The sequence below is a fragment of the Pipistrellus hanaki genome (genome assembly GCF_964339955.1).
Source record: "Pipistrellus hanaki genome assembly, chromosome: 1".
In the NCBI taxonomy this organism is placed as follows: Eukaryota; Metazoa; Chordata; class Mammalia; order Chiroptera; family Vespertilionidae; genus Pipistrellus; species Pipistrellus hanaki.
This window is the reverse complement of record NC_140503.1, coordinates 180,530,294-180,551,995: the sequence shown is the minus strand read 5'-3', so window position 1 is coordinate 180,551,995 and position 21,702 is coordinate 180,530,294.

The following is a 21,702-nucleotide window of genomic DNA, read 5'->3' as shown; positions in this document are numbered from 1 at the left end:
AAATTATTATTATTACTAGAGGCCCGATGCATGAAATTTGAGCAAGAATAGGCCTTCCTTCCTCCAGCTGCCACCATCGGCTTCCCAGGGCTCAGGCTGCTTCCCTCCTCCGGCCACCTGCAGGCACCTGGGACCCTGGCTGGCTTCCCTCTGGCTCTGGCTTAGTCAGGAAGGATGTCTGGTCTAATTTGCATATTACCCTTTTATTATTATAGATTATAGCCATTGAAGTAGGTGGAGAGTGGTATCTCATTGTGGTTTTGATTTGCATTTTCCTAATGACTAATCACATCGAGCTTCTTTTCATGTGCTTGTTTGCCAATTGTATATCTTTTTTGGAGAAATGGCTACCCACGTCATTTGCCCATGTTTGAACTGGATTGTTGTTTACTTGTTGTTGAGTTCTCATAGTTCTTTACATATTCCAGATACTAAGTTTTTTATCAGATATATGACTTATAAATACTTTCATTCTGTAGGCATCATTCCACTTTCTTGCTAATGTCCTTTTGATGCACAAGTTTTTCATTTTAATGAGGTCCAATATATCTATTTTGTTGTTGCTGCTTGTAGTTTTGGTGTTATATTTTAAGAAACATTGGTGAATCCAAAGTCATGAAGACTTATTCTGAGAGTTTTATGGTTTTACCGCTTATATTTAGGTGGTTGATCCATTTAGAGTTAACTTTTATATGTGATGTGAGGTAGGGAGTCCAACTTCATTCTTCCACATATCAAGGAACTATTAAGTCATTTGATCCAAATCGCTCATTTTACAAACCACTATATACTGCTGTATTTACTTAAAAAAACAAGAATTATTGGAATATTATAAGTATTTAAGGTCCCTAACATTTCTTTACCCCTTTTATGATAAGAAGGCAAGTGTTCAGGGAGGTAAATGTGTTAGCTAACAACCACTGGAGATGTTTCAGGTGCTAAACAATAGTTTGAGCAAATTTGTGCACAGGTGCCAACTCAGGAATTATGAAAATATTGTGTAGATCACATTATATTTGTCATCTCAAATGGAAATTTGGTTTTTGAGCCTCTGAGGAAGAAACAATATTTTTGCAATTTCTTTACCACATTTTACAATAGAAAAATATCAATAAAAATATCTGCTAAACTTAGTGGCTAAATGTTAATATTTGGCATATTTGGGAGGTAAGAACTCCGAGCAGCTTTCTCCTCTTTCATGTTGAAATTAGCTACCAGAAAACATCACTAAGGCTCTTGAAGTGACTTATCATTGCTGAGGAGATAAGAACATGGACTTCGGATTTACCAGGACTGGATGGGGAACCAGCTCCACCATTGCATGTGTGTCTTCATGCAATTACTTCATCTCTCTAAGCATCAGTTCTTCATTTATGAAGTGAGAGTAATGGGAACACGTGTGCCTAGCCCAGAAAAAACCCCACAGTACATGGCAGTAATTATCTGATGTTAAGTAGTCCAGGAAATTTGCATTTATTTGAAGCTCCTGAAGACAAACAGCCTCCAAGTCACAAAAGAAAGACAGATTTTCCTGACTTTTGAAATTGCCCTCCCCAGAAAGCCTCTCACCACCTTGCGTATAGTACACATATTTTGAGAACTTTGGTTATTGGCATATAATCACTCACGTTGGTTAGTTTGGAAGATGGATTATCTCCCAGGTAAGTTCTATGCAGCCTGCCGTAGGTAATCAGACAAGACTGTTATATCTCATATGACTTTGTCTTTTGGAATAGCTAAAGGGATGCTTTGTGGAGTAGGAAGTAGACTTCTGGTTTAGGATACAGACCTAGAACCAGCAGGAGGGAATTTTCCAGGGATAGCTATGAATACAATGTATAAAGTAGTGATCTCCCTGTCATTGGAAGCATTCAAGAAAGCTTTGTGATTATAGACCAAGATTGATGGAGAGGATATTCTTTCTGCTTTAGGTGAAACATGGGATAGGGACTGGATAATAATGATGATCAAAGAATAATAAAAATTGAGACTTATGTTTACTGAAGCTAAGTGCCAGCCCTGGGCTAGATGGTTCATATAGTTTAGTTGATTTAATCCTCATAAGAATCTTTGCAATTTTATAGTAATATCTCTTTTACACATTACTAAATCAAAGTTCAGAGAGATTAAATTATTTACTGAATCTCACACAGCCAGAATAACAAACACTTGGATTTGAATCCAGATACATATTATTTATACTTTCAAATGTGTAATATGTAATATCTACTTGTTATAAGTCATCCACAAGAGCAAGTCTGTTTATCAAAGATTAAATTAATATCTGAAGTTATGAATAACAGATACTTTTTATGTTTTGGTTTTAAAAAATTTTTAAATATATTTTTATTGATTTCAGAAAGGAAGGGAGAGATATAGAAACATCAATAATGAAATAGAAGCATTGATTGGCTGTCCCCTGTTAGCCCCCCACTGGGGACCAAGCCCACAGCCTGGGCATGTGCCCTTGACTGGAATTGAATATGGGACCTTTCAGTTCACAAGCCAATGCTCTATCCACTGAGCCAAACTGACTAGGTCAACAGATACTTTTTAATATCAGCCTTACCATCCAAATTATATAGTTTTGATGCATAATATTATAAATGTACAATGTTTTCATGTGGTTGTTAGATATCTTTGGTATCTCTGGACTCTTCAGTTGGACTAATTCAGAAGTTGGAGAGAAGATCAAGACAATTTGTTTGAAGTCTGAATCATTAACAGTATCTAACAACCACATGCCTGCCTTATCATAATACAGAAGTCAAACAAAATGTACCAAAAGCTGACAGAAACTGCTAAAAAAAAATCTGATATGATATGATCATCACATGGCAGTTACTCAACAAATTCTCTCTCTGAAAGAATTTGTTAGGAGCATAAGCTTTGATGGCAAAGTAGCTCAGCTCCACCAATAAATAGTAAATTGACACTGGGCAAGATTCTCTCAACCTCTCAACCTCAATTTTACAAATTTTACAAATGAGCATCATAAACTGACCAGGCCAATGTGGTTGTTTATAATTACTAAGTTCTTTTGAGAAGCTAGAGGTTGCCTCTTATAGAAATAAGTCTCTCCTGCAGCATCCTGGACAGGAAGTATGTTACAAGGACCAAGTTCTGCCATACGTACAAGCAATTATTAAGGAGACATTCAAACTTTCTTATGTAAGCACAGGGAGCGCCAACTTCTGCCCTTTTAGACACTTTCAAAGCACCCTACATGACAGCTTTCCTTCAGGCAAGTACAGCAATATTCTGGCAGCAGGGTGCTTGCTAGTCGGTCAGGTGACATAGTCTCCCATTAAGAGACTACACCCAGAAGAATTGAAATCCTAAGAGCAGGTTACCATTCGAAGGGTGTAAGGTATTGGGCTAAATATGTTCTTATTTTCTATTCATTCAAGGGCAGGAGTACCTACTCAATATTTCTAGTCAATTCATTCTTGAACACTATTTATTTCTCCAATGAAATGTTAGTTCAAACATTCATTATGCAAATTAGAAAATCTTCTGGTGTTGATCAGAAATAATGACAGGGGAGTTTGAGCTTTTCAAAATGCTAACTAGCCCATGGATTGTATATTTTTATTTAGGGGACTACAAATGTTAACTGACTCCCCAGGATAGAGATTAAAGTTAACACACACTACATTGAAATATTTTTAAGTGGATTACAGATAATATAACAGGAATAAATCTATCCCCTCAGGAATGTTTGTGAGAATTAATAATAGTATACATTGAACGCTGATATGTGCAGGTACTAAGGTTTATGCAATAGTTTATGTTCCTCTTCTCATTTAATTGTCACAAAAACCTGTGAGAGAAAGAATATTATTAAATGACAAGTTAAATAATCAAATACATAGTCAAATATTTATTTGCTTACTAGTTAAATAGTTATTAGCCAATTGATTCTTAGTCAATTATAATAATTAGGATTATTCCAAGTACACCAAGAGGACATAATAAATGGTGTACTACTCATTTTTTAATATATTATTATTATTTACTTCAGAGAAGAAGGGAGAAGAAGAGAGAGATAGATACATCAATGATGAGAAGGAATCATTGATTGGCTGCCTCCTCCAGATTGGACCGAGCTCACAACCCAGGCATGTGCCCTTGACCAGAATCAAACCTGGGACCCTTGGGTCTGCAGGCGGACGCTCTATCCACTGAGCCAAACTGGCTAGAGCATAACTACTCTTATTTTGGAGTTCTGATCTTTGTGTTAACTTGCATTCATTATTGCATCTCTGGTCCCCGATGTGTTGTTAAATTTAGCATATTGCATAGATGAATGTATAATTGTTTAAAGCCTTGGATTTTTTTTAATGTTTACAAATATTTAAAAAATGAAATTCAAATCAAACATTTTGGATTCCCTGAGGCATTTCCTCCATGAGGTCCCAGTTTGATGACCATCAGCCAAACTGACTAGCTGCCATCCAGTGTTTATCCCAGCTTGAGCATTCTGCGATTCCATGATCACAAAGAGCAAGAATCTAAGACCTGCAGAAGCCCAACCTTCCAACCAATAAACAAAATCCAGCTCCTCTCTGCTCTTTATTTTAAATTATAATCAATGTTGGGAACATGATGAATAAGATGAATCATTATGGTTGTCACTCACATTTTTCTCTCATTAAATAAACATGACAATTTGCAGCTTGCTAGTCATCGTTCTCGCCCTCCTCTCTCTATGCCTGTGGGTTCCTAGCTTTAAACATTAGAGCAGTTTCATAGAGCTTCCTGACCTCCACTTTTCAAAGAGTCATATGCTCCTTACTCACAAGACTAGCTGAAGTGTCAGATGGGGAGGCCTCGCCTTGCCCCAGGGTTTCTCTCCTAGCTCTTCAGAGGCTCCCGGGTTGGAAGCCAGTACTATCAGGAGCCTCCTGGTGAGCTGTCTTCTCTCCATTCTTTTTCTAGAACAAGAAATTGTAACTCTAACCTTCTTGAATCAGAGTGGCCACTAAAGTACCAGGAATGAGCGAAGCAAGAGAAATAACTTCCTTTAAGGAAGCATAGACACAAAGTAAAAGAAGAAGAAAGAAGAAAAAAACAGCTTCAAAAAAGCCACAGAATGTGCACTTTCCCCAAAGCGAAAGCATGTGACAAAGGTTTTTAAAGGTCTGGCTTTATAGCTCTGGAGGGAATGAAAAGCTAAGTGGCACGGGCATCGGGACAAACTGTGAGTAGATGCAAGAAGACACAGAGACAGCAAAACGCTGCCGGCTACCAGCGCTTCCAAAAAGAAGCTAATTCAAAACCACAGATATAATTACCTAGATTAAAAGAGCAAGTGCTCTTCTTAAACTTTCAGAGGATGGTTATAAAAATTGCTCAGTTTAAAACAAAGAGAACCTTTTGATGTGGAGCCATACAAACCCTGAAGCAGAAAGAGGTAATGTCATTAATTTTTAGATCAAATTTTGAGTTAAGGGGAATATTTCGCATCTGTTTGTCAAAATTACAAACATTATCAAGCAATTAATGACCCCTAAAACCTAACAAAGTCATTAGCAAGCTAATAAAGACAATCATAGCCAAGATCCATAGTTAGTCAACCCAAAGATGGAAAAGACTGAATTAGCTAAATGAAGTCAGATGATGGATTAAAACATAAAATAAAATAAAAATTAAAAACCCACCACTCTCCTTAATGGAGGAATTAAGATAACTGCTACCCACTTCTGCCATTTTCTTCTCAGGCCATCTTGGATCCCTGTTTTGTCTGTCGATCGCCTTACCTCTATTACAAGGCGCTGAGGCAGGACGCGTCTCATGTCTCCATTCCATGTTGAGCATTTCCTTGGCATTAAAAGGCACATATTCTGTGGTTCATTAGCTCATTCATCCAGCAAATGATCACTGGATGCATATTGAGAGCAAAGCATTGATTTAAGTTTGCTAGTTATATGAAGATTAAAAGATAGGACCCCTGCCTTTGGAGGAGTTAACAGTGCAGGGAGGGACACATACATAAAAATAATTACAATGTAATGGGCACACATACATAAAAGTAATTGCAAAGCAGAGGACCTTTGAAAAAGGTGCAATGGAGCTGAAGGGAAGGAGGCTGCCTGGGGAGGAGGTTGCACTTCAGCGGAGGGTTAATGGCGAAGAAGAGTTTTGCTGGAGGGTTGGGGGTGCTGTGCATTGATCAAAGCCCATTGGGTCAGCTACAGGTATTAAATTCAATTTGCTAAATAATTGCTGCTGAAGAAGCTTGAGGCAAGTCAGAGTTAGGTACTCTCACAGTCTTACTACTACCATGAAAGCAAGCCTAAGGAAAAAAAAATCTGCCAAACATACAGCATTTATTAAATAAATATCTCTTACCTATATTTGGAATATGATTTTTTTAAAAAGATTAGATTAGTGGTTGCCAGAGGTTTAAGATTGGGGGTGGTGAAGTGGGTGAAAGGGGTCAAAAGGTACAAACTTCCAGTTATAAAATAAATAAATCATGGCCATGTCATCCACAGCATGGTGACTATCTCTCTATATAAAACTCTAAGCAACTGGGCAACTGTTTGACTTGTCAACCGTTAGACCAGTCACTATGACACACACTGACCACCAGGGGGCAGATGCTCAATGCAGGAACTGAGCTCTGGTGGTCAGTGCCCTCCCACAGTGTGAGTGCTGCTCAGCTGACCCACGGGTGCCAGACACCAGGCTCACAGCTGGCAAGCACAGCTGTGGCAGCATGAGCTTCTCCCACCTTCACAGCAGCACCACTGAGCAGTGGTGGCAGGCACAGCAGGGCCCGGATGAGTGGGAGCAGAGTCCGGCCTGGGCTTTGACTCCTCCCCAGCCACCTGCAGCTTCTTACACTACTATGTTCCTCGGGGGATGTCGGACTGCCAGTTTCGGCCTGATCCCTGCACTTACACGAGTTGAAACCAGCAATCTGACATCCCCCAAGGGGTCCCAGATTGTGAGAGAGCACAGGTCAGGCCGAGGGACCCCACCCAGTGCATGCCTCTAGTAGCTAATAATACTGTATTGCATACTTGAAAATTGTTAAGAGGATAGATCTTAAAAGTCCTCATCACAATTAAAAAAAAATTGTGACTACTAATATGTGTGGTGATAGATGTTAACTAGATTAACTGTGGTGATCATTTCACATTATATACAAACTATAAGCCCAGTGCACAAATTCATGCATGGGTGGGGTCCCTTGGCCTGACTGGTGATCAGGGCCAATTGGGGCTGCAGGAGATTGGCTGGCCGGGAGGAGGGACCGCAGGAGGTTGGCTGTGGGTTGGTTGACCTCCAAGGAGCAGCTTCTGCATTGAGCATCTGGTGGTCAGTGCACATCAGAGCAACCAGTCAACTGGTCATTTGGTTGTTTGGTCATTCAGTCATTCAGTCGTTCAGTCACTTAAGCTTTTATATACATAGACTAGCGGTCCAGTGCATGAAATTTGTATATGGAGGGGGTGTGTATGTCCCTCAGCCCAGCCTACACCCTCTCCAATCTGGGAACTCTTGAGGGATTGGGCCTAAACGGGCAATCAGAGTCCAGAGTGCTAACCATTACACCATGGAACCAACTCTAAACGGGCAATCAGACATCCCTCTCACAATCCAGGATTGCTGGCTCCCAACCACTCACCTGCCTGCCTGCCTGCCTGCCTGCCTGATTCCCCCAAACTGCTTCTGCCTGACATCCTGATCACCCCATAACCACTCCCCTGCCAGCCTGGTTGACACCTAACTGCTCCCTTGCCAGCCCGGTCACCCCTAACTGCCCTCCACTGCAGGCCTGCTCGACCCCCAACTGCCCTCCCCTGCAGGTCTGGTTGCCCCCAACTGCCCTCTCCTGCTGGCCTGATTGCCCACAACTGGCCTCCCCTGCTGGCCATCTTATGGTGCCCATCTTGTGTCTACCTGAGGGTGACCATCTTGTGAGTTGGAGTGATGATCAATTTACATATTACTTCTTAATTATAGATACTGAATAATTATGTTGTATACCTGAAACTAATATAATGCTATATATCAATTATACCTCAATAAAAAAATTATTAATAAGGAAGCACAAAGCAGTTCTATTTGTCTATCTGTCTATTCAATGCAGTGGCAGCTTTGTGCCCTTTTAGGTATTTGTGCTCGGATCGCCCTGTGCATGAGCATTTTCAGTTCAGGTAGACAGAACCACATTCCAGAGGCAGATTCTGTCAGCCTTTGAGTTGGCATCAGGCCACTATAAATCCTCCAGACAGCTGGACCTGGGTTTATTTAGGAATTCAGTCTCAAGTGCCATCCCAACAAATGTAAACCACAGGTTTCCTAATTCTTACACCCTGTGTATGCAAGAGTGAAAAGTGTCTCTGAAATATTTTAACCACTCCACATTTCTTTAATGCCTTTCATGTTACCCATGAAAGTTCCCTTTAAATATTCCTCTTGCTGTTTAAGAAGCCATCAGTTTCACCAATGGGGGAAAAATGTTGGATATTCACTATGCTGATTTACAGTTTCAAGTATTGATCAAGATCTACCCTGTTTCCCTGAAAATAAGACAGTGTCTTATATTAATTTTTTCTCCCAAAGTTGCACTAGGTCTTATTTTCAGGGGATGTCTTATTTTCAGGGAAACACGGTAGCTACTAGGAGCACTTGCAGTAAACCCTCTAGAACTTATTTTTCAATATGGTAGCCACTAGTCAAATGGGGCTTTGGAGCCCTCCAGCTAGGCCAAATGGGATGTTCCATAAGATACACACCAGAATTGGAAGCCTTAGTAAAAAAAAAACAAAACACACAAAACAAATATTTGAATAATATTATATTGTTATATGTTAAAATAATATATTGTATATATAAGTAAAAACTTTGGGTTAACTAAAAGTTATGATACAGGTTAATTTCACTTGTTTGTTAACTCTTTTTAGGTGACTATTAGCAAAGTTAATATTAAATATATTGCTTACATTATATTTCTGTTGGACAGTGCTGCTCTAGAGTATAGAATAGGGAAGTCCAAACTAGAGTGCTTGCTTCCCTGGACTATGCATTTCTGGTGAAAATGCCAGCAGCCTGAGCTATAACTGTGTGTAACTTAACTTAAATGGTAGGTCCATCACATCAAACTATATATGGCAAATGTTTTCAAGTAGATTGATGGACAGATTGCCTAACAAGACAAATAAAGTCTGTGCTGACATGGGAATTTATATTCTCTCTGGGGTAGACAGAAAGTAAAAATCAGAAAATCACAAATACTGTGTAGAGAGTCGAAATGGTATGCTGTGTTAAAGAGCGACTAGGTGCTACTTTAAATTGGATAGTCAGAGAAGGTCTCTAAAATCATATCTGAATGATACCAAGGGAACAGACATGCAAAGATGAGGATGTGCAGAGCAGCAGGGGGTGTTTCAGGCTGAGGAGACAGGTAACGCACAAGTTCAAACATGAGAATGAGCTTGGCTTGAGGAGAAAGTGAATAATGCATAAAGATAGTATTATGGCCATGGTATTCCGTAAGATCTACATTCTCTCCCTAGGAGACCTAATGAAATACCACGGACCTAATAAATGGAGAAGGAGAGGGGCCCTGGAAAGCTCTTATATTTAGATATGAACTGGAGAAGGAGACATCCACAAAAGGGGAGAAGAAGCAGGGGATTTGAAGGAAAAACTAGGAGTGTGTGATATCAGAGGCCAGAGCTGGACTACTTCAATAGGAGCAAGAAGTTGTGTTAAAGGGTCAGGTCAGCCAAGTACAGTGACTGCTGAATGCTATCGCATGGAAGCCATTGGGCATGTTACAAAAGCAGTCTCATGGGCACGGGGAATGGAATCCATCAAGACTAGGTTGAGGAGAGAATGTGAGGCAATTGGTGGAGGCAATCGGAGCATTTTTTTCTGTGATGAGAAAAATGTTGTGTCTGAGAAACAGTAGACATGGTTAATGGTAGGTAAAGTTGAGCATGCTGTTGCTGGCAAGGGAGGGATCGAAAGTAGATAGACAAGGTCACATGGCAAAGGGTGTCTTGTGCTATAATAGAGGGGAGGGAAACGATGAAGGGTAAGGAGCAGAAGAGCATAATGATCAGAGATGAGAAGAAAGAGAGGGATGAGGAAGACCAATGGAAAGTAGGGGTGTTTCATGATAAGAGGCAGGTGTATATTCTCCCCATCACAGACCTCGTGGAAAGTTCTCAAGAAAGGATGCTATGAAGAGTCAGTAGTGCAGAAGTCCTTTGTAGACACAGACCAAATTACCAATAAACAAATTACTTAATGTCAATTCAACAAAATTTAATGCACCAAATGACCAATTCATTTAACTCACCAAATTTTTCAAAAAGCCAAAAAGTTTTTATGTAATCCACTAAAAGCTAGTTTTCTGAAAGCCAAATTGCTAAAATGAAACTGCTGAATGGCCAGCTCATAAAATTATCAATTCATCAACAATTCTATGTTATACAATTTACAGTATCAACGGTAAAATATGGACAGGCGACTCTACAAAGTAAAACTCTAATGGAATAAAAGGCATATAAAGACATGTTCAAATTCACTAATAATCAAAACAATGCAAATTTGAAGATCACTGAGATTCTACTTTAAATACAGCAGGGTGGCAAACACTATAAAAGATAATACCACATATTGGCTAGTGACAATAGTTGGTATTTCCAAGCAACAGACTCTCAGCTTAAGATTAACTTACAAGACAATTATTTGAAAGTACTGCTGAGATCAACATCTGTGGAAGGGAATGGCGATAAAGTAGGATACATGAACTACATTGCTCTTCCCCCAAAAGCCTTAGCCATCCCCAGAGAGAACACAAAAGCTGGGGTCTCCTCAGAGTTGACCTAGGATAGGGCTAGAAGGTCCAGTCACGTATATTCCCTCAGTTGGACAATTGGTAGTTTTGTTGTTGTTGTTGTTTTTGTTGTGCTTTTTTTCCCCCAGCTGAGAATATTCCAGTACTATTCTCAGCAGCAGGAGGAATAAGTTCTGAAGGGGGATCTATAGTCATGCAATTGTAGGTTCAACATTGTCTTTATTTTTAACATTTTGATAATTTGTGCATCTTGTACTTTTTGGCATTAATATTGACTTTTAAACTATTGCATTAAAATATTATCTTAATTACTAAACTTTTTGGCATTCCCTTAAATGTTGCCTCTCTCCCCTCACCTTAATCTCAGCCCTGTTTCTGATGGTTGTGTCATGAAGGAAAGCAAGCTGGCAGCACTGAGTGACATTGCATGTGCACATGCTGTATGCTGCAGTAACCTGCCTCCCGGGTGTGTATCCCAGAAAAGTCTCATCCCTGTCCAAGGTCACATGTATAAGGATGTGCATTAGAAATTTTTTTTTTTTCTTTATGGTAGAGGAGAGCTGGAGACAACCTGGAGGTCCATCACTAGGGAACAGTAAAGTGGGCTGGATGCATCCTATGGAATGCTAAGCAGCAGTTGTATGCAATAATGTGCAAATATCAACCTGGATAGATCTTTAAAACATAGAGTAAGGAAGAGAAGATTGTATATGTATGAGTAAAAAATAAATATGAAAAACACTACTGAGGCCACGTACATTTTAAGGACATTAAAGTGAGTCCCCATGGAGGCAGGGAATGTAAATGGTACTGGGAATGAAGGTGCACTATATAAAATAAAATAAAATGTGACAGTGACTTTGTATGGGTCAATGATGACACTATGTTATGAAGTAATAAGAATGATTAACTCAATTGACTATACTGTAGGGACTAAAATAAATATAATTGATTTTTAAAATTTAATAACAAATTATATTATACTTAGAGGCCTGATGCATGAAAATTCATGCACTGGAGAGGTGGGGTCCTTCAGCCCAGCCTGCCCCTCTCACAGTCTGGGAGCCCTGAGGGGCAGGAGGTGACCCAGTGATCAAGGGAAGGTGATGTCCCCATCACACCTCTGCTGCTGCCACTGCTGGCAGCAAAAGCCTCAGCTGGCCTTGGTTACCTGAGCCTTGGGTGGCCCTGGAAAGCTGGGCAGCCACCATATGAGACTTTCCTGCATCCTGGCCAGCCCTGGGCAGCTGGGAAGCCACCATCTGAGGCATGCCTGTGCCTCAGGCTGACCCTGGGCAGCTGGGGCGCTGAAGGGACTTGGGGACTCTGGAGGCAGGTGCACAGCAAGGCCAGGTCTGCCTGGGGGTGGGCCTGGCCTTGCCATGTGCCTGCCGCCCCAGCAGGGCTAGGGGACTGAGCACTGCCATCTTGTGGCTATGGGCACTGCCATCTTTGAGGGTGTGACAGTCAATTAGCATATTTTCTCCTTATTGGCTGTGGGCAATGACACCTTTGTGATGGCGTGAGGGTCAATTAGCATATTCCCTCTTTATTAGATTGGATGAAATCCTCAAATGCCTTCAAGAATTGCTTGCTGTTATGTAAAGTTGTAGTTTAGAATTAGTTTTAGGTGTGTCACAACTGGTTCAACCCAACTATTTTGCAACAAGTTTGTCAATACAGCTCAACTGAATTTTAGTTCTGTGTGTGATGCACATTTCAGAGACTAATTATTCTCAAGTGCTTGAAATATAGGCAAAATATATTGAATTAGCTGTGAATTAATAAAAAATATCTGTGAATTAAGAGATATACAAAAGGCAATAAACTGGGATAAGATGTATTGTGGTGGAGAAACTTGTTCTAGCATTCATAAAAATCTTTGTCATTCAAAATACATGCAATGTAATTTGAAATACTAATGAAAATTCTCATTCTCCAAAGTCACAGAATGTAGAAAAGTCTGGAATATATTGAACTTTGGTCACAGAAATACAACTAGACTGAACTAAAATGATGTTGAACCTAAAACAAAGTTAAATTTTAAACTCAACTAATATTTCATGAAGATCTTTTAAATCTGCTAAAAATAACGAAATTAAAAAAAAAATCAATGAACAATTATGAAAAGAAACAAGTTCATTGACAAATAAGGCAAATTTATTTGAAAAGGTGGCTCATTGTTTGGAGATTTGATGTTCAGTGAATTGACCTGGAGTATAAGGAATTAATCATTTCCTCTTCCCTCTTCACATTTGCCTTTGACATTCATTGCAATTGAGGGTGCCTGGATCAAAATGCTGGGGCGGGGGCGGGACTGGGGGAAGGGCCATGAGATTGGCCCCAGATCTCTTCATTTTCCAGGGCAGCCCAAACTACCAACTGGCAGAATTTCAACACATCCCCATTTCCCTGAACCTGATTGCAGGAAACCAAGTGGAAAAAATTAACCTTGGGATGAATCCAGTCCGCTTGCAGCTGCAGCCCGAGTGGCCCTTTTAAAAAGCACACATTTGATCATGCCACTCCCAGCTTAAATCATTTCAAGGATGCGGGATCAAGTTCCAACGGCATCTCAGGGCTTACAAGGCCCCTCAAGACCAGCCTGCCTCTCTGACCACAACAGAAGCCCCCTCCTTTCCCTCACTCTCCTATTCCCTATGCTCCAGCTGCACTTGGCTCTTAGTATTTCTCAGGTGCTCCAAGGCTGCCGGGTTTTTCTTCATCGGTGCTGTTCCCTCTGCAAGGAACACTCTCTTCCTTTACCTCCAGCTCCCACATGCCTGCCTAGCTAGTCTTCTACCCCCCAGGCACCCACTCGCTAATCTTCATGGCTTTCGATAGACATGGTTTCCTCCAAGAGGACCTAAATTAAGAAAACTGCAACCAGTACTACGGTACTGGAAGACAGTTACCCCTGGGTCTCTCACACTGATGTAGTCCTGCAAGCAGAGGCACTCATTGCCCTCTGTTCTAGACTAACTTCTCAAAAATGTTTATATAGCAAGCAATCTAGGAAGATAGTATCTTCCTCAAAAGCAAATGGCAAGGATGCTTACGGCCCACTGTAAAATATTAGAGTTTCTTAAGAAACCTACTGCTCAGGCTTGCAATTATCTGGGCCTGTCCATGTTGCCCCCATCGAACCTGGAGGCAAGAGAAGCCGACAGAAATACTTTGTTCATGCCCTGTACTGAGCAATGAGTAACAGGTCCTTTGTCTCTGACCCAGAGGTCTCATGACTTCTGCCAGCATCCATGAAAACGTGAAACTTGTTGGCTTGTGAGCAGGGTAAAAAGTCAGGCCCTTCTGAGTTCTTGGCAGTAAAACATGAATGTTGATTTTCTGGTTTAGATGGTTGTATTGTAGTTTACCAGGATTAAGTCTTGTTTGTAGGGAGCAGACACTGAAGTGTTTACAGGTAATGGGGGTCCATGTGGACAAGTTACTGTTAAGGAACAAACTCAAGACTTTTCTGTATTTTAAGATTGTGTGTTGTTTTTTTTTTTAAAGATTGATCACTGGGTTCAAGTGGTTTTGGCCTGATCCATCCAGTAAAAAGTTCCCCGTTAACACTTTTTTTAAAGAGACTTTTTAGAGCAGTTTTAGTTTCACAGCAAAATTGAGCAGAGTTCCAATTAAGCCCCTGCCTCCACATATAGACAGTCTCCCCTGTCACTAATATCCTGTGCCAGAGTGGTACATTTATCACAAACAATGAACCTACATTGATACATCATAATCATCAAAGTCCATATTTTACATTAGGGCTCACTCTTGGTGTTGTACATTCTATGGATATAGACAAATATATAAAGACATTCATCCAACATGATGGTGTCACACAGAGGTGTTCCATCTCTTTATTCCTCTCCCAGCAACCACTGATCCTAACCCCTAGCAACCACTGATTTTTATTGCCTCCAAAGTTTTTCCTTTTCCGACATGTTATATAGGTGGAATCATACAGTATGTAGCCTTTTCGGATTGACTTCTTTTACTTAGTAATATGCATTTAAATTTTCTCCATGTCTTTTCATGACTTGATAGCTCATTTCTTTTTAGCATTGACTAATATTCCATTGTCTGAATATATTACAGTTTATCTATTCACCTACTTGGTTGTAATTATTAATAAAGCTGCAATAAACATCCCTGTGCACATGGGGAGGGGTTTGGAATGGGAATAGGGAATGAAGACAATTATGTGATACCATAATCAATAAATCAATAAAAAAATAATAAAAATCCCTGTGCAAGTTCTGGTGTGGATATGTTTTTGAATAAGCAATTGTTGGATCATTGGTAAGAATATGTTTGGTTTTGAAAGAAACTACAAAAGTGTCTTCCAAAGTGACTGTACCATTTTGCATTTCCAACATAGCAAATGAGTGTTTCTCTTTTTTTTCATCATCTCCAGCAGTTGATGTCAGTGTTTTGAGTCTTGGCCATTCTAATGGGTGTGTAGTGGTATCTCATGTTGTTTTCATTTCAACTTCCTAAGGACATATGACTTTGAGCATCTTTTCATATGCTTATTTGCCATCTGAGGTGTCTGTCAGGTCTTTTGCTCATTTTTAATCAGGTTATTCATTTTCTGTTGTGCAGGCATGGTCTCCAGGTATTTTCTGTTCTTCCTTGATGTAAGTCTCCTCTTCAGCTGGGCCTCAGTTGGTAATTCCTGATGAATGTTCCCCAAGTTAGTTGTATTTCCAGTCAGGCCCTGGGAGGAGGCACAAGAAAGGTCTGCCTATTTGGCCACCATCTTCCTGTTGTCTCTACGCATTTTCAGGTTATTTATTTTCTTATTGTTGAGTTTTAAGACTTCTTGGTATATTTTGGATAACAATCCTTTATCTTTTGCAAATATATATATATATATATATATATATATATATATTGCAAATATTTTCTCCCAATTTGGGGTTTGTCTTATTCTCTTGACCATTAACTTTTTACTTAATTGTTTTGGCATCTGTTGACAACTATTGCCTAAAATTTCATTAGAAATTCCAAAAAGTGTTGATTTTCTAATTCAATCATTCTTTCTGAATTTATTATGTGTAATTCTTCTGTAAAGAAGACTTTTCTCTCATGAACTGTTTGGTTGCCCTGAAATGAAATTTATACAGGCAAAACAGGAAAAATCATTTGATCCTTTCAAAGTATTTTCAAAGTATTGATTTGTTGCCCTAGGAGTGACCAAATAAATATGTTTAGATTGTTTGTTCACTTTCAATGAGCTCATAATATTTATACTGATTTCTGTCATTATTGTTTTGAGTCTGTCATTGCTGTCATTATTCCTTTTGATGTTCAAATACCCACCTCAGACCAGTGTAAGCCTTTCAAGAAAAATCAAGGTTCTTTTTGTCATGGTTTTATTAGTCTTTGATTGCTTCCTTGCTTTGGGCATAAGAAGATGTTACAGGTTCATCTTGTACATTTCTTGCCCAGGTCTGAAACCAGCCATTTCTCTAAAAAATTTTGATGTCTTTTGGTAGAAAATTGTACCTAATATTTAAGAGACTGCAATTTAAGAGCTAGCGGTGTTCGTTGATACTGGGTTGTCATTAATTCCAGATTTTTCAACAGTTAGGGCCAGGGCATATGTATCCAATCACAAGTTCATGCTGTTATTTACAAAGAACATAACTTTGCTTTTTATCCTTTTTTCCATATACTGAAAACATTGGTTCCTAACAAATTTAACACAATTATTTATTTATCATACACCCCACTATACCATAATTATAATATACGATATGTATATTATAATGGCTTTAGAATAGCAGTACTTCAATAAAACATTTACTGAATGCTGTTAAACATTTCTTTGTGATTCTTATTTGTCCTTAGAATAGATCTCACTAGGCTGTACAGTTAGAATAGTGGATTTGTCATAATTTTTTTAGGGTGATCAACTGCCTTGTTTTGCACAGGACTGAGGGATTTCCCCAAATCTATGCTGAAAACAGAACTGTTCTGGCCATACTAGAAAGGTTGGTCACCCTACCTAAAGTGATTCTACTGTGTGTGGTTAGCTACCAATTTGACATAGAGTTAAGTCCATTTGTTTTAGATTGCTTTGAAAAAATGTTTTCATTGATTTCAGAGAAAGGAAGAGAGAGGGAGAGATAGAAACATCAATGTGAAAGAAACAATGATCATGTGAGAGAAACATTGATCACCTGCCTCCTGCATGCCCCCTACTGGGGATTGAGCCTGCAATCCGAGCATGTTCATTTCCTGGGAATCAAACCAGAGACCTCCTGGTGCATGGATGAAAAGCTCGGCCATCTGAGCCACACTGGCTGGGCTATTTATGATGGCTTTTCATTTTTGAGGACTTTATTTTTAAATTACTTCCTTACTTAAAACATTTACACTGTTCCAAAGCCAAAATTACATGATTAGGCTTATTTGGAGAAGTCTAATTTTCATTTCAATCTCCTTTTCATTCCTTGTCTCCCCCTAGAGGTATAATTTTCATTAGTTTTTAAATTTGTTTGTTTATACTACCTCTTTTTGAAAATATAAGCAAGTACCTGTAGTGATATCCCCCTTTCTTACACAGAAAATAACGTTCTGTAAATACTATTTCCATATACTGTTTGTTTGTTTTTTAAAGTTTTCCATATACCTAAGTAATTACACTTACCATCCTCAGAATTGCCCTAAAACTACAATTCCAAAATTGGGTTTGGGGGGCCGGGGAGGGATCCAACAAGCCAAGGACAGAATGCTATAAATATGCCAGGTTAAGTGGGAAGGAAATTCCTAATTTTCTCTGCACAGCAGACCCCTAGCATTACCTACTCAACCCCAAATAGATTTTAGAAATTATTGCTGAGCTCAGACCGAGGGCATGTAGAGATTTAATAAAATGATGAGTCTCAGATGGTGAGAGGAATTGCTTTCAGCTTCCAGCTGCTGAGGATAGGAAACGGGTGATGAGAGGGCAGCAGTAAGGGTCCTCTCGTCAGTTCAGTGTCGCAGTACCGGAGCACAAAGTGCGATACATGTGCACTGCTCAGCCTTCTGGCGGGCTGGGGCACATGCAGGAGTCAGGAGCATGGGTGAGCTGCTTGCTTGGTTGTGTGGCATTCTACCTGGGAGCTCTGCATACAGAGTGTGCCCAGTAGCATCGCAGGAAGAAGCTGTTAGGGGCTGGAAGGTGTGATTTAGAAGATCCAATGATTTTCTTGTGAGACAACAAGTTCACCTCTCAGGAAACCGAACCCTGCAGTGTGCACACTGAGTACAGGCCATCTGTGGCTGCCAGAGTGTTCTAGGCAGGGCTGCCCCGACATGAGGCTCACACTGATGGCTGTCCACCTGGTATAACTTAAGGACAACCACAAAGTCCCCCTGCCCTCCCTCATTTCCCTCTTACAGGACCTGCCAACCACCCCTGCCCTTCCACTTGGAAGGACACAGTCTCTTGAGCTCTCTTTGACAACAAAGAAGGACATCATCTCTTGAAGGTCACCCTGTAAATGCACTTTTGCCAGGAGAGAGGAGAGAGGGAAACTCTAACCATATCCAGTAGTTTGCATGTGGAGGTAGAAGGAGCAAGTGGTTAGAGCACAGCTCCAAGAGATGGGTTTGCATCCTGGCTTTGCTATCCACTGTGGAGTCTACAGGGACCTTGGGTGGCTCATTTGTCTTTTCTGTGCCTCAGTTTCTCACCTGCAGAATAGAAGTAAAACAAAGAATCTTCCTAACTCATAAAGCTGTTATAAACCTATAGTGGGTTCAACTGTGGTCCCCAAAAGGTATGTCCACCTAAGACCTCAGAATGTGACCTTATTTGGAATAAGATTTTTGCAGATATAATTAAGAATACAGAGATGGGCCGAAACCGGTTTGGCTCAGTGGATAGAGCGTCGGTCTGAAGACTGAAAGGTCCCATGTTCGATTCCGATTCCGATTCCGGTCAAGGGCATGTACATTGGTTGCGGGCACATCCCCTGTAGGGGGTGTGCAAGAGGCAGCTGGTAGATGTTTCTTTCTCATCGACGTTTCTAGCTCTCTATCTCTCTCCCTTCCTCTCTGTCAAAAATCAACAAAATATATTTTTAAAAAATAAAATAAAGTATATTAAAAAAAAAAAAAAAAGAATACACTCGTAGGGGTGTCGAACTCAATCAGAGAAGGGGCCAAAATCTAAAATCCAGCCTAAATCGTGGGCCGAATGGTTTACTGAACAGTCATAAACTGACAATGTCATAAACTGCCAGCGGAGTGCAGTGATGACAGCGCGGTGCGGGCCACATTGCAAGGCCTGGCGGGCTGGATTTGGCCCGCGGGCCTTGTGTTTGACACATGTGGAATACAGAGATGAGATCTTGCTGGATTGAGGGTGGGCCTTAAGAACGATGAGCATTATCCTTGCAAGAGGAAGAGGGAGATCTGAGACACAGAGATATAAAGGAGAGCCATGTGAAGGTGAAGTTAGAGCTTGTAGTGATATATCTGCATGTTATTGCCAGCAACCACCAGAGAAAGGCTTGGAAATGATGCCTGAATTTTGGATTACTGGCCTCTACAATTGTGAGAAAATACTTTTTGTTGTTCTGAGTCAAGCTGATGGTAATTTGTTACAGCAGCCACAGTACACTAATACAGAACATTAAGGGCAACAAAGCCGGTAAGCAGTGCACTTAGCAGGAGCTCCATAATCGCTAGCGCGGATTACTTAACTCCTTTAGAACAAGAGAGACTGGCAGAGAACAGGGTATCTCATCTGAATGAAGATGGTGGGGGGAAAAAGAGCAAGAACCAGGGAGGGAAGACAAACTCCCACAGCTTTACAAGTGTTTCTAAGATCATCCATTCATTATCTGCTGCTGCTTAAGTATGCAAAAGGGAATACAAGCTGATTCTTGGCTTTAAGGAGCTTATTATCTAACAGCAAAAGCAGGTAAACAGACAATCTCCCTAGAGCATGGCTGTCATCCATGTACTGGTGACGCTAGGTAGACGTGATTACCTCCAGAGGTACAGAATCACATAAAGATGGGTTCGAGCGTCTCATCCCCACCTTTCTAGCTAATGAGCTTGAGTAAATGACTCACATCCATGAGTGCTTGTTTTCTTATATGTAAAGTAAGCTGAGGAGTACTATTTGCTTTTCAGGTTTTTAAATGAGAACACGTACTTAAGAACACATACAATGTTCAGACACATTGGTTCCTTTGCCTCCCCAGGGCACCTAAAAGTAGTTCAAACTAAACAGGTTCCAAAGTGACCTCCCTTCAAAACCTGGTTCCCCCCCCCCCCCTTAATTTTCTGATTTAATTAAAGGCATCACCACCCTACTCATTCTTCCAAGTTCAAACTTAGAAATGATCTTAAATGCTTCCCTTTTTTTGGCCCTTGCATCCAGATACTCACAGATTTTGCTGATTCGACCTCCCTAGAGCTCTCAAATTTATCACATTCTTGCCAGCTCTGCTGCTACCGACTTTATGTGGGCAGCTATCATTTCTCAATGTCCTCCCATGTATTGCTCTACTCGAGGATAACAACTGGGCCCCAGCCCCCAGCCCCTAGTCCTTCCTCTGCTTTACCCCTGGAGCTATGCTCTTCAAATCTGATCTTGCTATTCTGCTGTTTTATATCTTTCAATTGTTCCTGATAACCAAGATGGAGCAGAAATCAGGACCAGCATGCACTCTGAGAACATGGGAAACCCAGGAGTCTTAAAGATAGGCTAAATCTCAGACACTCTCATGCCCGATGAGGTGGAAATAAGGGACAAAAGGCAAAACAGAGCAGCCAGACTCAGACAGATTCCCTGTCGCACCTGTCTTCTTCCCGCGGGGCTGAGTCTTGAAGTAATTGTAGGAAATGGTGCTGTAGGAGAGTTCAAGCAAGATTATCCTCCTCTCTCTGAATTCGAGACTGGAACCACAGGGTCAGGTGTAAGTAAAAGGAACGAGGAGTTTTCTAAGATTAGAAATCTGCTGTGATCTTCCTGATTTTCTGAAGCCTTAGGTTTCAGGACAGGCTTTTGGGAGTTGTCAGCTGCAACAGCTGTACATGCAGTGAGAAGCAAGAAAACATTTTCCCACCTGCCCTCAGCAGGACACTCCAGCCACAATTCTTGCAGTTTTCCAAACACATCGCAGTATTTCATACCTCAGGGCAATGGTCGGCAAACTGCGGCTCTTGAGCCACATGCAGCTCTTTAGCCCCTTGAGTGCGGCTCTTCCACAAAATATAATGTGCGGGCCCGCAAGTACAGTGCAATTGAAACTTCGAAGAAGTCGGTTTTCGGCTTCAAAAGAAATTTCAATTGTTGTACTGTTGATATTTGGCTCTGCTGACTAATGAGTTTGCCGACCACTGCCTCGGGGCATTTGCGTGTTCTATTTCCATATTATTTTTTAAAAATTGTTCCTGTCTTTCTCCATTAGTCTGTAAGCTCCGATGAAAACCGTGCCTGGTGCACAGTAGGTGCCCAATAATTATGCACTGAAAGAATGGTGCTGTTCCCTGTGTTTGGAATACACTTCCTCCTTGTCTGCCCGGGAAACTCCTGTCTGTTCTTCACGACTCAGGCTCCCCTTTGCCTCTGACAAAGTTCCCTGATGGTGCCTCGCCCAACCTCTCCTAGCCCACTGCCTCTTGTGCTGCTGTCCCTTTCCTCACTGTTCTCCTAGGATTGCTCCTCTTGCCATTTATAAAGGCGTCTTCACAAGCCTGTCTCCTCTGGACCATGAATCCCAGAGGGCAGGGGCCTAGTCCTGCTGCCTGAGGGCCCAAGTTCCCAGCACAGGGACAGCCCTAAGCTCCTTCCCTAAAGCAGGCTGGGAAACAGACAGGAAAGCTCCAGCTCTGCCTAGAGTGTGGGGAGATAGGATCAGAGA